Genomic DNA, 13,177 nt, shown 5'->3' with positions numbered 1-13,177 from the left:
CAAAACTAGGAATGGTGCAGTGCCCAAACTAGGAGTAGAGAACAGTGGGGGAGATGGAAGGGTGAATGAGGTTGGGGGAGTCAAGGCGCGGAGGGCTCTGCGATAGACTTGGCCCAAGTGGCCTGAGGATAGGAGAGCAGGTTAGGAGAGTTAGCCGGTGGTGCAGGTTCTGGGAAGCAGAGAGAGGTGAGGGTGGTGCCAGGTCCAGACGCAGTGCTCTTGGAGCCCAAGGAAGGCACTAAGTTGGTCTAGGTGAAAAGGATCAGGAAGCAGTATTGGTTCCCCAGGTGTCTGGGGCCCCAAGACTAGGAATGGCACAGGGTCCAAGCTAGAGTATAGAATGCCAGGCGGGGGGGCAGGGGGGTGGGGGGTGGGGTGGAAGGGTGAATGAGGCTTAGGGAGTCCCGGCGCGGAGAGCTGTGCTGTAGACTTACCCCAAGAGGCCTGAGGATAGTAGTGCCATGGTTATGTCTTTTATCTACTTCAGACTACAGATATTTCTGTCATATCCTCCTTTTCCTGTTCAGTCAGTCTACCCATATTTTGCTTGATCTCAGAGAGCCAGCTTTTCAAATTTGCTGTTTCATGTTTCCTGTTTACTCCTTCTCCTGTGCACCTTGTTGCTTTTCTTCTGCTTCACTTGAACTTGGTGTGTGTTTCTTTCTCTAATTGGAGGAAGTGAACACCACTGGCTCATCTTCTTTTCTTATATTGCCATTAATCCTACAAAATTGTGGTACCCAGCACTTATGCTATGCTGAACGTTCTCATTTTTATTACGTTCCAAATACATCTGTACTTGATTTTAGCCAAAAGACTGAGAAGCTGTGCAGTTTGGAATACCTTTGCGTTTTGATTTCTCTGAGTCACGTTTTATTTTGAAGTGTGATATTTACACTCTAATACCTCATGATTTCGCAGCAGTTTTTGGCTACTGGTCTTTAACTTAATTCTGTAACTTAATTCCCCAGAGTTTGTCACTGTTCTTGTCACTATAGCAGCTCTAAATGGAGAAAGGGTTATTTTGCTTGTAGTTTCAGAGATTTCAGCCCAAGGGGTGTGGAGGGCATGGGGAAGGCGCTCACACTTGGTGAAGAGAGAACAGAGCATAGTCGTAACAGGAAGGGATAGAGGAAGACATGGCTCACACTGACAAGCCACCAGCGACCTACTTCTCCCTTTGGGCCCCACCTCCCACACTTCCATCCCCTCCAAATGGTCTATTCGATGCTTATATCCATCAGTGAATTAAACCATTCACCAGAAAAGGCCCTTATGATCTATTCATCTCTGGAAATTTCATCACAGACCAGAGCTGTGCTTTATTTATCTCCTAGACATTTCTCAGTCCACTCAAGTGGACAACTAAGATTAACCATCACATTTGAGTAGAGCCAGAGGTGGTGGATGACCACACAGAAACAGAGTTTTCCAGACAGCTGGGCAGTTACTCATATGTTCTCAGAGCATGGTGACACCATGCACAAATCCCATGTAAACTCAAACTAGACAAAATTTCAGCATAGACATGAGGAAGGGGATAAGAAGCCACATCCCTATCTAAGAAATTATTTGCAACTGATGGCTGCTGGGAAGGGGCGAGTCAGTCATGTTTAAGGGTGAGACTCTGTAGGTTAACCAGGCTCCAGTGGATGGACCTTTACTGAAGGGTATTTGGGGGCACAAATTTGACTCTGTGGGCCTTAATATGTGTGTGTGTGTGTGCACGTGTAAATCAAAGTACTTGAAATTGAATGGGGGTAGTAAGGGGGATGCAGATAGGGGAGAGGATCAAGATATGATCAAAGTATATTGTATGAAATTTACAAAATTTCATTGAAAATTTTGAGCCTTTTTCATGGTCTACAATATGGTATAAATTTGTAAATCTTGCTTACAAATTCTTGCAATGATTTGCTGTGGTTACTTTTTAAAAAATATTTTATTTATTATATGTATGAGTATATTGCCTACATGTGGGTAAGTGCATCAGTGCCTGTGGAGGTCAGAAGACGACATTGGATTCCCTGGAACTGGAGTTACAGATGGTTGATAGCCACCATGTGGGTACTAGGACTCAAACCTGGGTCATCTGCAAAAGCAGCCAGTGTGCTTAACTGCTGAGTCATCTCTCCAGCCTCTGTGGTTGCTCTTTTTGTTTTACTGAATAAAATGACTCCTTTACCACTAGTTATGATTTTTTTCCTGTAATGTTTCATTTTAAAACCATTAATAATCATGTACTTTTATTCTTTTTAAAATTTTTATTTTATGTGTATGAGTGTATTGCCTGCAGGTGTGTAAGTACACCCATGTTGTGCCCACGGAAATCAGAAAAGGGTATCAGATCCCCTGGAACCGAAGTTAGGGACAGGAGTTAGCTGTCATGTAGGTATTGGGAACCAAAGCCCAGGTCCTTTGCAAGAGCAGAGAGTGCTCTTAACTGCTGAGCGGTCTCTCTAGCCTGTACTTTAACGTAATTATTGATGTACCTGGTTTTATATTTTTTCAATTACTTTTTCTGCTTAATTCAATATATTTATGACTCTGTTTAATTTTGTGACTTAAAACAATTTTGTTATTTTAGTGGTTGCTTAGTTTAGGGTTTATAATATGTATCCTTAATTTGTCTACTTTGAATGATAAACTGCTCATAAGAGAATCACAGTAATGTATTTCCATTTTTCCTCTCCTGACCTTTGATCCACTGTCATAAATTTCCCTAGTTACTTTCTGTTACTATGATAAAGCACTGATCAAAAAAAAAAACACACAACAGTTGGGGAGGAAAGGATTTATTTCACATTACAGCTTACAATTCATCATGGAGGGGAGCAGGCAGGAATTCTTATTTATGACTGAATAATGCCCTATTGTATATTAATAGATACCATATTTTTAATCCATTTATCTGCTGATAGACACTGAGGCTGATCTTACCTAGTGTGAGTAGTACCACAATAAAAATGGGCATGTAGAAATCACTTTTATATGTGTTTTTATATGAGGTTTTACAGAATTTAATACCTATATACAGTGTATTTTGGTCATATCTATCTACCACTCTCTGCCTCCAACTCCTCCATCACATCCCCTGACATCTCCCTCCCAATTTCCTACCCTCTTTTACATATATATATATATATATAACCTACCACATTCCTGAAGAAAAATGATTCTCCTTTCCCAGAAGCCATTAACTACCAACAGCTCCTCAGGTAGTGCTAAGGGCCTCATAAGCCCTTTTCCCATCCATGATAGATTATTGATCCGCTTGATCTTGTGCAGGTAGTCACACCTGCTGTGAGTTCATGAGTGTGATGGCCCTGTCATGTCCAGAAGACACATGTTTTGCAGCAGAGCCCTCCAACCTGACTCTCAAAATCTGTCTGCCCCTTCCTCTGTAATGTTCTCTGTGCCTTGGGGGAAGGGTGTGTGTGGTATAGATGTCTCATTTAAGTCTGAGCTTTCCACAGTCACTCCCTACTGTTCTCCATAGTGGCTATTGTATTCTAGTTTACTTGCTCAAGAATGGGTATGAGTTTCTTTTTCTCCACGCCCTCACCAGCAATTTTTAATTTGTTTTGATAAAAACAATTCTAGCTGGGCTGAGCATTGGAGTTTGACTTTTATTTCTCTAATTGTTTATGACATTAAGCATGTTCCTAAATAATTATTAGATATTTGTTTTTATTTTTGAGAAGAGTCTATTGAGATCATTTTAATTGTATTGTTTGATTTTTATCAATACCTTTTGAACTCTCATTCGGCTTTTTGATAATCACTCTTTTTTTCTAGCTTTAATCTCTTTTAATTTCATTGGGATATCTGTTAGATAATTATGTTCTTTTGTAGCTGTCATGCTTCCTTGATTTTTTTCATATTTTTTATGTTCAATGTTAAGACCTGTACATTTGGCAGATCATATATCATTATCACTTTTATAAGGTGCCCTTCTTATGAAGGACCTTTCTTTTAAAGATATATCTTGACATGTTGGTTTGCTGTGCAGTTTTGTCTTTATTTACAAATGGACAATGTAGTATAGGTTCCCTGTAAGGTCTTTGGTTTCATTAGTGGTTTTTGACACAGTGTGTCCTACAAGTTGAAGGAACTCTACATCATCAAGTCACATAGAGTTCTAGCAGTTCCGCATGTGTGGGATAGACAACAAAGCGTGTGTGTGTGGGGGTGGTGTATACTATATTGCTACTTCTACAATGAAATGGTAGAACTTTCACACAGCTGAGTGTTCTTGAAGAGTTGATTTTTGTCTCTGTTATTTATAAGAGTTTTGGGTAATGGGTACATCTGTACTGGTAAGGAGACTGGACCACTTGTCTTTTTACCGAACTGTAGTGTGGACTCAGGCTAAAGAGAAGTATTGACATAGCACCTCCTTAGTGCTGATTGCCTAGGCCTGATGGCAATATGTGGTCAGACAGGGTACTGGATAGCTGACAATGGGATCCGAGTAAGTGTGGTGCAATAGGAGCCATATCATTCCTCTGATGCTCCTGTGAGAATGCATGTTAAGGAATGAAGTCCCACTTCCTATGCAATCATGTGATCCTAGGGGTGGGTCAATTGCTAAGACTTTTCTCTGTATAAATCTTTCAGCTATAGGAACTGCTATGGAACAAGAAGAAATGAATGCAGCCAGAACAGAGGAAAGTCTACCTCTATTCTACTTTGGTTACGTGTTCCAGGACCAAGGTGACAAGTGGAACCTTAAAACCACTGAAGGCCACTTCAGCATGTCTACAGAGAGCATAGGTAAAGATTGTGAAACTATCCATCAGAACTGTCAGCACCCGCACTGACAGGCATTTGCTTGAATTTTCTCCTTCACCCTTGCCATCTTGCAAGGGACTCTCCTTCTACCTTTGAGCCAGGGTAGTAGATACCGGGGTATTTTGTTTTTCTTGCTGTGTTGTCCAAGGTCTTCAAATCGTAGATGTTTTCAGTCTCTTCCTGATTTCCTGTGTTCTTCCACAGCCACAAATCTGAAAATGCAGCCAAATGCCTGTTCCTTTAGATATGTTTTGTGGGAGCGTACATGAGTGCTGGATCCTTTCTCTATTAGGCTAACTTGAAATCATAAAATTATGTTTTTTGTTGGAATTTTAAGACATTTCAGTTCGCTGCATCCCTCCCTCCCTGTCTTCCCTTTTCTCTCCCCCTCCTGTTAATCTCTCTTGTCCCCTCAAACAGTTTTCCTTCTACTTTCATGCCATATATACTTATATAACTTTATATATAAAAGTCTAGGAATCACACATGATAGAAAACTTGATATTTTGTCTGAGCCTGGCTTAATTCACTTTGTATGATTATCTTCATTTGCTTTAGTTTTTCTGCAAATGACATAACACTGTTTTTATGGCTGAAAATTTTCCATTGTGTATATATGCCATGTTTTCTCTATTCCCTCTGTTTCAGGACACCTAGGTTGGCAATAAACATTGATGTGCAAATATCTTTGTACTGTGTTGACTTGTATTCTTTGGGAAAATAGGAGTAAAATAACTGAATCATACACAAGATCTATTTTCAGTTTTTAGAGAAATTTCCATACTGAATTCCATTATAACTGGACTAATTTACATTCCCACCAGCAGTAGGTAAGGGTTCACTTTAAATGTTTTTTAATTAGTTAATTATTGGCACTCTTTTTAATTTTCATTTTTTTATTTTTGAGAATTTCATATCTACTATTGTCTTTGCATTATTTCCATCCTTTCCAGCACACCAACTACTCCCATGTCCCCCAACTCCCTCTCAATTTCTTGTTCTCCTCTTTGATTGTTATTACATATACATTCATTTAATTGCTACTGTTACATACACATTCATTCATTTATAAATAGACACACATATAATGCACTGAGTCCATTTAGTGCTATTCCTATGTACCTGTGTTTGGGGCTGCCCACTTGGGATTGGATAATTTCTCAGGAAGCTATTTCCTGGAGAAAACTGATTCTCCCTCCCTCAGCATCCATTGACTGTAGCTCTTCATTACTTCATTATGAGGTGAAACCCCATGAAATTTCCCACATCCACCTTGGCATGTCAACTGGTTTTGTCATTATGCAGATCCTGTCAAGCTACCACACTGTGGAGATTTCACTGGTGCAGCTTCCCTATCATGTTCAGAATGTATTAAATAAAAACAGGTATCTTGTCCCTCTGGCTCTTACATTCTTTAGGCCCCCTCTTCCACAATGTTCCTTGAGCCTTAGGTGTAGAGGTTCATTGTAGATGTGTCACTTAGGGCTTAGAATATCATAGACACTTATTCTCTGTGTTTGTAGGACTCTGTAATAATCTCCATTTGTTGCAAAAAGAAGCTTCTTTGATGAGTGGTGAGAGGCATACTTGTCTGTAAATATAAGTTGCATAGTTAGACTATAGTAAGAAATTGCAGTGGTCTAAGGAAGTGAAAGAAGTAAGATTTTCTCTAGGGTTTATGACCTCTCTATGTTTACAGCACCACACATGCATTCCCTCCCATTGAGCAGGTAAGATAGAATCTCTGTGCAGTTTTCATTTGCATTTCTCTGGATGGCTAGTGAAATTGAGCATTGTTTCAGATGGTTATTGAACATCTGTATTTCATTCTTGAGATCTACCTATTTATCTCATTAGCCCATTTACCGATTGGGTTATTTGATTTCTTATTGCTTAAGTTTTTCTTTATACATTCTAGATATTACAACTCTGCCAGATGTAAAGCTCTCAAATATTTTTCTCCATTCTGTAAACTGTTTCTTCACTTGATTAAATGTTTCCTTTGCTGCACAGAAAGTTTTCTACTTCATTAGTCCTACTGATTATTGTTGGATTAGTTTTTGAGGGACTGGAATAATGTTCAGAAATCACAGTTGCCTAAAAATTACCTTTGAATAGACCTAACAAGGAAGAGATTCTGCAGTGACACTTTAACTTTAAAAATCTGAAGAAATAAAGATGACACAGAAGATGGAAAGGCTTCCCATGCTCATGGATTGGAAGTAACACTATTGTAATAAATGGTTGTAGTGTCACAAGCAGTCTTCAAATTCAATGCCATCTCTGTTGAAACTCCAATGCCAAACTTCACAGAAATAGAAAAAAAAATCCAAAAATTCATATGGAAGAATAAAGACTCTGGACAATCAAAGCAATCCTGAGGAAAAATAATAATGCTGAAGTCATCACCTATATGAGCTCAAGATATTACAGAGTCATACTAACAAAATAAGCAGAGTACAGGAACAAACCAGACAGAAGCAAAGATCTAGATAAAAACTTAAAAGATCTAGCTTTTTAAATGTTGTTTGACAAAGATACCAAAAGTATACACTGGAAAAAAAGACTGACTCTTCAACAATGTAACTGGACATCCTCATACAGAAAAATGAAACTTGATCCCTATCTCTCACCCTGTACAAAAATCAACTCCAAATGGATCAAAGACCTTAATATAATGTATGAAATTCTGAAACCGCTGGAGAAAAATGTAGGGAAGACTTCAAGATACAGGCATACACAAATTTAGTTTTTAAAGCAATTTCATAGGGGTGGAGAGGTGGTTCAGTGGTTAAGAGTACTGGCTGCAGAGGACCCAGGTTAGGCTTTTGTAAGAACTAAATCTTCTACTTCCTCATACTAGCAAATACAAATGTTATGGAAAATTTTGGTCCCTGAAACCTACTATTAAAAAACTGAGGAGGGCTGAAGAGATGACCTAGCAATTAAAGCACTGGTGTTCTTGCAGAGGACCCAGGTCTGGTTCCCAGCAGCCACATGGTGGCTAACAACTGTCCATAACTCCAGTTCCAGGGGATCCCTCGCCCTTTTCTGACCTCCTTGGGCATCGCATGACATGGGTGCACGTACATGCATGCAGGCAATATTCTCACACACATTAAAAATAAAATATTTTTAAAATTTCATTTTATACATTTATTAATATTGTGTGCGGGAGTTGAGGGACTGTATGTACCATGCTATGGATGTCGGAGGACAACTTACAAGAGTTGGTTCTCTCTTTCTACCATGTGGGTTCCAGGGATTGAACTCAGTTGGATTTAGTGGCAAGGACCTTTACTCACTAAGCCATCTTGCTGGACCTACCAAATTTAAATTTTTATTAGCCTACTTGAAGACATTCTACAGATAATGTTTTAAACTTCCATATGTTTCTCTTTGCATATTTTCTATTTAAGATACTTTCAAAAATCACTAATCTTTTCTTCTTTAAAGCCTAATCACCTAACAATCTCAGTTTATTTTTCATCTCACATTTTATAATTTCATCTCTAGTCGCTCAGTTTGGTTCATGATTGTGTCATCTGTCTCTTCATAATATTTTGAGTACTTGTGGAACACAGCTATAATTTTTAATACCTTTACCTTCTAAAGCCTGTGTCAGTAATAAGCCAGTTTCAATTAACTTATCACCTCATCATAAATTGTATTTTTTTGATGTTTTGCAGAATTTTCTTAGTAATTTTTTGTTGGACTCCAGGTAACTTAAACTATACTCATGGTGCAATGTGTAATTTTTATATTATCACAAATACTGATCTTTGGTCTGGTTTAGAGGTTAATCTCATCTAGATAGAATTTTTTCCTTTGAAGTTTTACCGTTTAAGGTTTATAAGGCAGAGCTAGACTCAGTATCAATGTAGTAATAATTATTTCTCAGTTACTAAGCTAATATTCAATACTCTCTATAATGCCCATTAATATTCTATTTTCTCAGTCCAGTTTAAAACCAGACATCATGGCATTCCAGTTTTTTCCCCCATCCTTGTGCAGTTTCCTCATATGAATGTTCTGATCACTATTTGTTTCAGTATTCAATGGGAATCTACTTATATCCAGAGTTCACTCTATATCTACCGCTTTCTTTCCTGGTACTTTGTTCAACCAACATGAGCTGCCATTATCTCCCACAGATTATCCACGGCTTATTTTCAACTCAGGGAGATCATGGAGTGTCGCATGGGTTACCCTCCTCAAACTCTTGCACCAGGCCATGGGGAGGTTACTGGACTCTAAGCAGGAGCAGAATGTTTACATTTATTTTGTTTCCTATTTCTTGGGGATCAGTTACCTTTAGTGTTCCATATGAAGTATCTTGGAAACCATTGTTCATTTAGTTGATCATTTTTGTTGTTTCTGGTGGGAGCTTAAAAATAGGCCTTTTGATTCCACAGTGGATGGGAACAGATATCCTTATAGTCTCCTTTTGACAGTGGAATTATTTGTTATTTGGGGGCAGAGGAAGGGAATAGAATTACAGAAATTTATTTTCAAATATTTTATTTGTTTATTTTAGATTTATTCATTAGGTGTACCTTCCATAGAAGAGCTTATCCTCCTCCATGCCTCAGATCTGATATTTATTTTATGTCTCTTTTACTAATCTACCCTTTAGTATCCCAGTTGTATTGGTGATCTGCCTTTTAAAATGTAATGGTTCTGAGAATGATGCTTTGGGTGTATACCATAGGTACAGAACAAATATGAGCCCAATATTGATCATTAATAACTAATGTAACAAAAGAGCTTTTCATTATAAAGTAACCCCCAAGAAAAATTTGTAAGAAAGTCATTCAGAAACATCTCTTTCTTAAATATCTTGACTACACATATCAAAAGCATAGATGAAAATATTGTTTTGTGAATATTCATATAACCTCCAGTGTTTGTCTTCTGCTCAATAGTAGCTTATCCACGGGGATATTATTTTAAGCAATATGACCAGAGAAATTTATTCATCACTGAATTCACTAAATAATTAAGAACATCGTATATCCCGGACAGGCTCTCATGCTCTCGAGTTGTATTGATGTACCTTTCTTAGATACGTTATGCCTGGTATTTCTGGGTCCTGGAATTATATATATATGGATGTCAGTGTCATCTAATTTGTGAGTTTATTTCACTCAAAATCCCTTCTTTAGTCAACATATATATTTCCCTTATAGCACTTACCACATTTCCTAGGATCTAGAAAAAACTTAATAAATGATTGTCATTGAGAATGAACATTCAAAGACATACATGCATTTATACGTAGATACATACATAGATACCTTACTTGCTTGTGTGTATTCTTGAATTGGATTTTGGGTTTTTTGTTTTGTTTTGTTTTGTTTTGGTCTTTTTGAGACAGGGTGTCCCTGTAGCCCCAGACGGCCTGGAACTCACTATGTAGACTCTTCTTAATCTCACAGAGATCCACCAGCCCCTGCCTCCCAGTACTTGGATCAAAAGTGTGCACCATCATGCTTGGCTTGTTTGTATATTCTTTACTTACTGTCTAATAGCTTTCAGAGAGAAAGCAATTCTCAGGTCATTAATACACTTCTTTCTAAATGTTATTCCTTTCAACAGTAACTGCTGCCATTCTTAGGGTCTAATCAAAGGAAGGCAGTGGCAGTCCCCAAGTGGCTCTAACTACTGGAATTAGGAGACAGTTTTATTTTTATAACTATCAATACTTGAGAGGGGAATATGCTTGGGAATGATGGTGTTAGTCATTTTTGATGACAAGACTTACCTATTGCATTCCATCTTTATGCAGAAAGGCAGCAAGAGGAGTCTAGACACATAAAAATGTGACCCAATAGCTTTCAGCTCAGACTAAATGATAACAAATGAGGGCTTTTAACAGAAAGTTTTCAGCAGAGGTTACTTTTAGCTTTATTTAGGCTTTATTGACATCTCCATTTCGTGATTTTATAAATCCTATGAGAGCAGGGAATTAGTTTTGGGTCTCTGTCTTTATATTTTCCATAAACTCCTTTGCACACATTCAGAACTGAATTAATGGATCTTTGTTTTCTTAATTTTTCAAGCTTATGAGGGATATTTATCAGTCTCCAGGAAGAAAGGAGTTAGGGGAGCACCAGAATGGGTTTATCATCTAAGACTATCTCCAAATCTGTGGAGTTTTAGGTGTGTCTTAAAACCTCCCTCAAGAAATGAAGCTCCTTTGCTTACTAGATTAGTCTAAATAAGTCTAAATATATATTTATTTTTATGTTCATGAGTGTTATGCTTGCATGTGTGTGAGTGCAGCACCCGTGGAGGACAGAAGTGGGCATTGGATCCCCTGGAACTTGAGTTACTAACGGTTGTTAGACATTATGCGGATGCTGGGATTCAAGCCCAGATCTTCTGCAAGAACAGCCCAGTGATCTTAACCACTGAGCAATATCTCCAGTACCTAGTCTAATTAATTTTAGAGTCTATAATATTTTTATAGAGATTAGTGAAGGGATATTTTTTCTAAAGTATTTAAATATTTCCTGCTTTCAAAACAAAAATGAAAATAAGAAAGTTTACTTTCTGTATTAAGAAGATAGGGACTGTATTATGTATATGTTTAAATGGAGTACTCTACATAGGATGGGGGTAATATTCCTCCCAGAAGCATAGGTTGCTAAATTGAAAACCCTGTCTCAGGATGGAATATCTTCCCTCTAGTTGTTGACCACAGGGGTTCCAGAGACCCCTAAAACAAAAACAAGATATGGCAATTGCTCTTGGTTGCCCACAAGGACTTGAGGGTAAGACCTTATTGCTAAAGCTACTATACATTCTGGCCACAGGATATGGAGGAATCAAGTTTATATGGAACTGGAAGCCTGCTTTGGGCTGGCTAGCATTCATAGTGCTGGTAGGTGCTATGCAAGCTTCTGGGAGAGAAAAGTAATCAGCAATCTTACCTGGCCATGAGCTCTGGCCTGGCATGGGTGAAATAGTGGCATGAATATTATTGGAGTAACAAACCACTTCATTATTGAACTTAAGCCCTGTTTCACAGGAAGGAATTCATGCCTGTAAATCTGGCCAAAAACCTGTGACCAGGAAGCTCATGGGTCCTAGGGGAGAACTTACCACTATTATTTTGCTAAGTGGACATAGTATCAAACATCAACTTGTCTTCTAAGTACATATGTCTATACCTATAAATTAATACAGTTCTTGGTCCTCATCAGAGAAACTTCTTTATGCAGTGGACGGTGGTTAATATAGAGACTCACAACTAGTCAAAGTGCAGAGAATAAGTGTCTGCAGAATGCTCAGCCATAAATGGGACATGTGTATCTTACACTCTCCCTCTAAGGCTCAGGGTACATTGAGGAAGAGGGGTTGGAAAGATTGTAAGAGCTAGAGGTTGGGGAGTACTAGGGAGAAACTGTGTCTTTTGGGACATGACAGTTCTGTTGCACTCAGAAAGTCACAGAAGCTGTGGTTGCCTGAACAAGACCTGTACAAGATCAAGCCAGTCAACATTCCAGTATGGATGGGGGAGGGGATCATCAGCCCTCACCCTTAGCTGAGGGGGCACTGACATGGGATGGCTTCTTAGGAAGGGAGAATCAGTTTTCTTTAGGGGTTGTAGCTCCTCGTAGGTTGTCCATGCTCAGTAGATGGACCTCACACCTATGTGCATATGGGAAGCACTAATTAGACTCGGTGGGTTAAAAAAAAAAAAAAGAAAAGGAAAAGAGGAGGTGAAGTCAGGAAAGGGACATTGTGGAGAGATCCAGTAGGAGTTGGAGGGGGATACATATGATCAAAAAACATTATTTGCACATATGAATGTCAGAGAATAAATAAATATTATACATGTATTTAACATTGTCAATTCAAGAAGTAGAATTTAGAAAGATAGGAGTTGAGGATATGGCTTAGTTGATAAAGTGCTTGCTGTGCAAGCATGAGTTCAAATCCTCAGCATCCATACAAAAGCACCAGATAGGGTGTACAGATCAGTAACCCTAGCACAGGAAACAGAGACAGGCAGTTGCTTGTGGATTGCTGACCAGCAAGTCTAGGCCATCAGTAAGTACTGGCTTCAGTGAGAGACCCAGTCTCAAAACAAAAGATGGAGAACAACTGAGGAAGGCACTTAACATCAACGTCTGGCCTCCACAAGCATGTACATAACTGTACACATATCCTAAATTAGAAAGGTAAAGTTCAAGGCAGTCCTGGTCGTTTTATGTTACAACTAAAAATTCCAAAAAAAGTAAACTAAGCAAAAAAAGACTCTAGAAACCCTAAACAGGATCCTTGAATCTTTAATGAGTACTAGAAATGTTCACAAAAGTTTACAGAGTTGTGCACAGACTACCTAAAGAAGTATAATCAGAATAATATCTGAGAT

The sequence above is a fragment of the Nannospalax galili genome, unplaced genomic scaffold (genome assembly GCF_000622305.1).
Source record: "Nannospalax galili isolate Female #2095 unplaced genomic scaffold, S.galili_v1.0 scaffold294, whole genome shotgun sequence".
Taxonomy (NCBI): Eukaryota; Metazoa; Chordata; class Mammalia; order Rodentia; family Spalacidae; genus Nannospalax; species Nannospalax galili.
Note: the sequence above shows the minus strand (reverse complement) of the source record.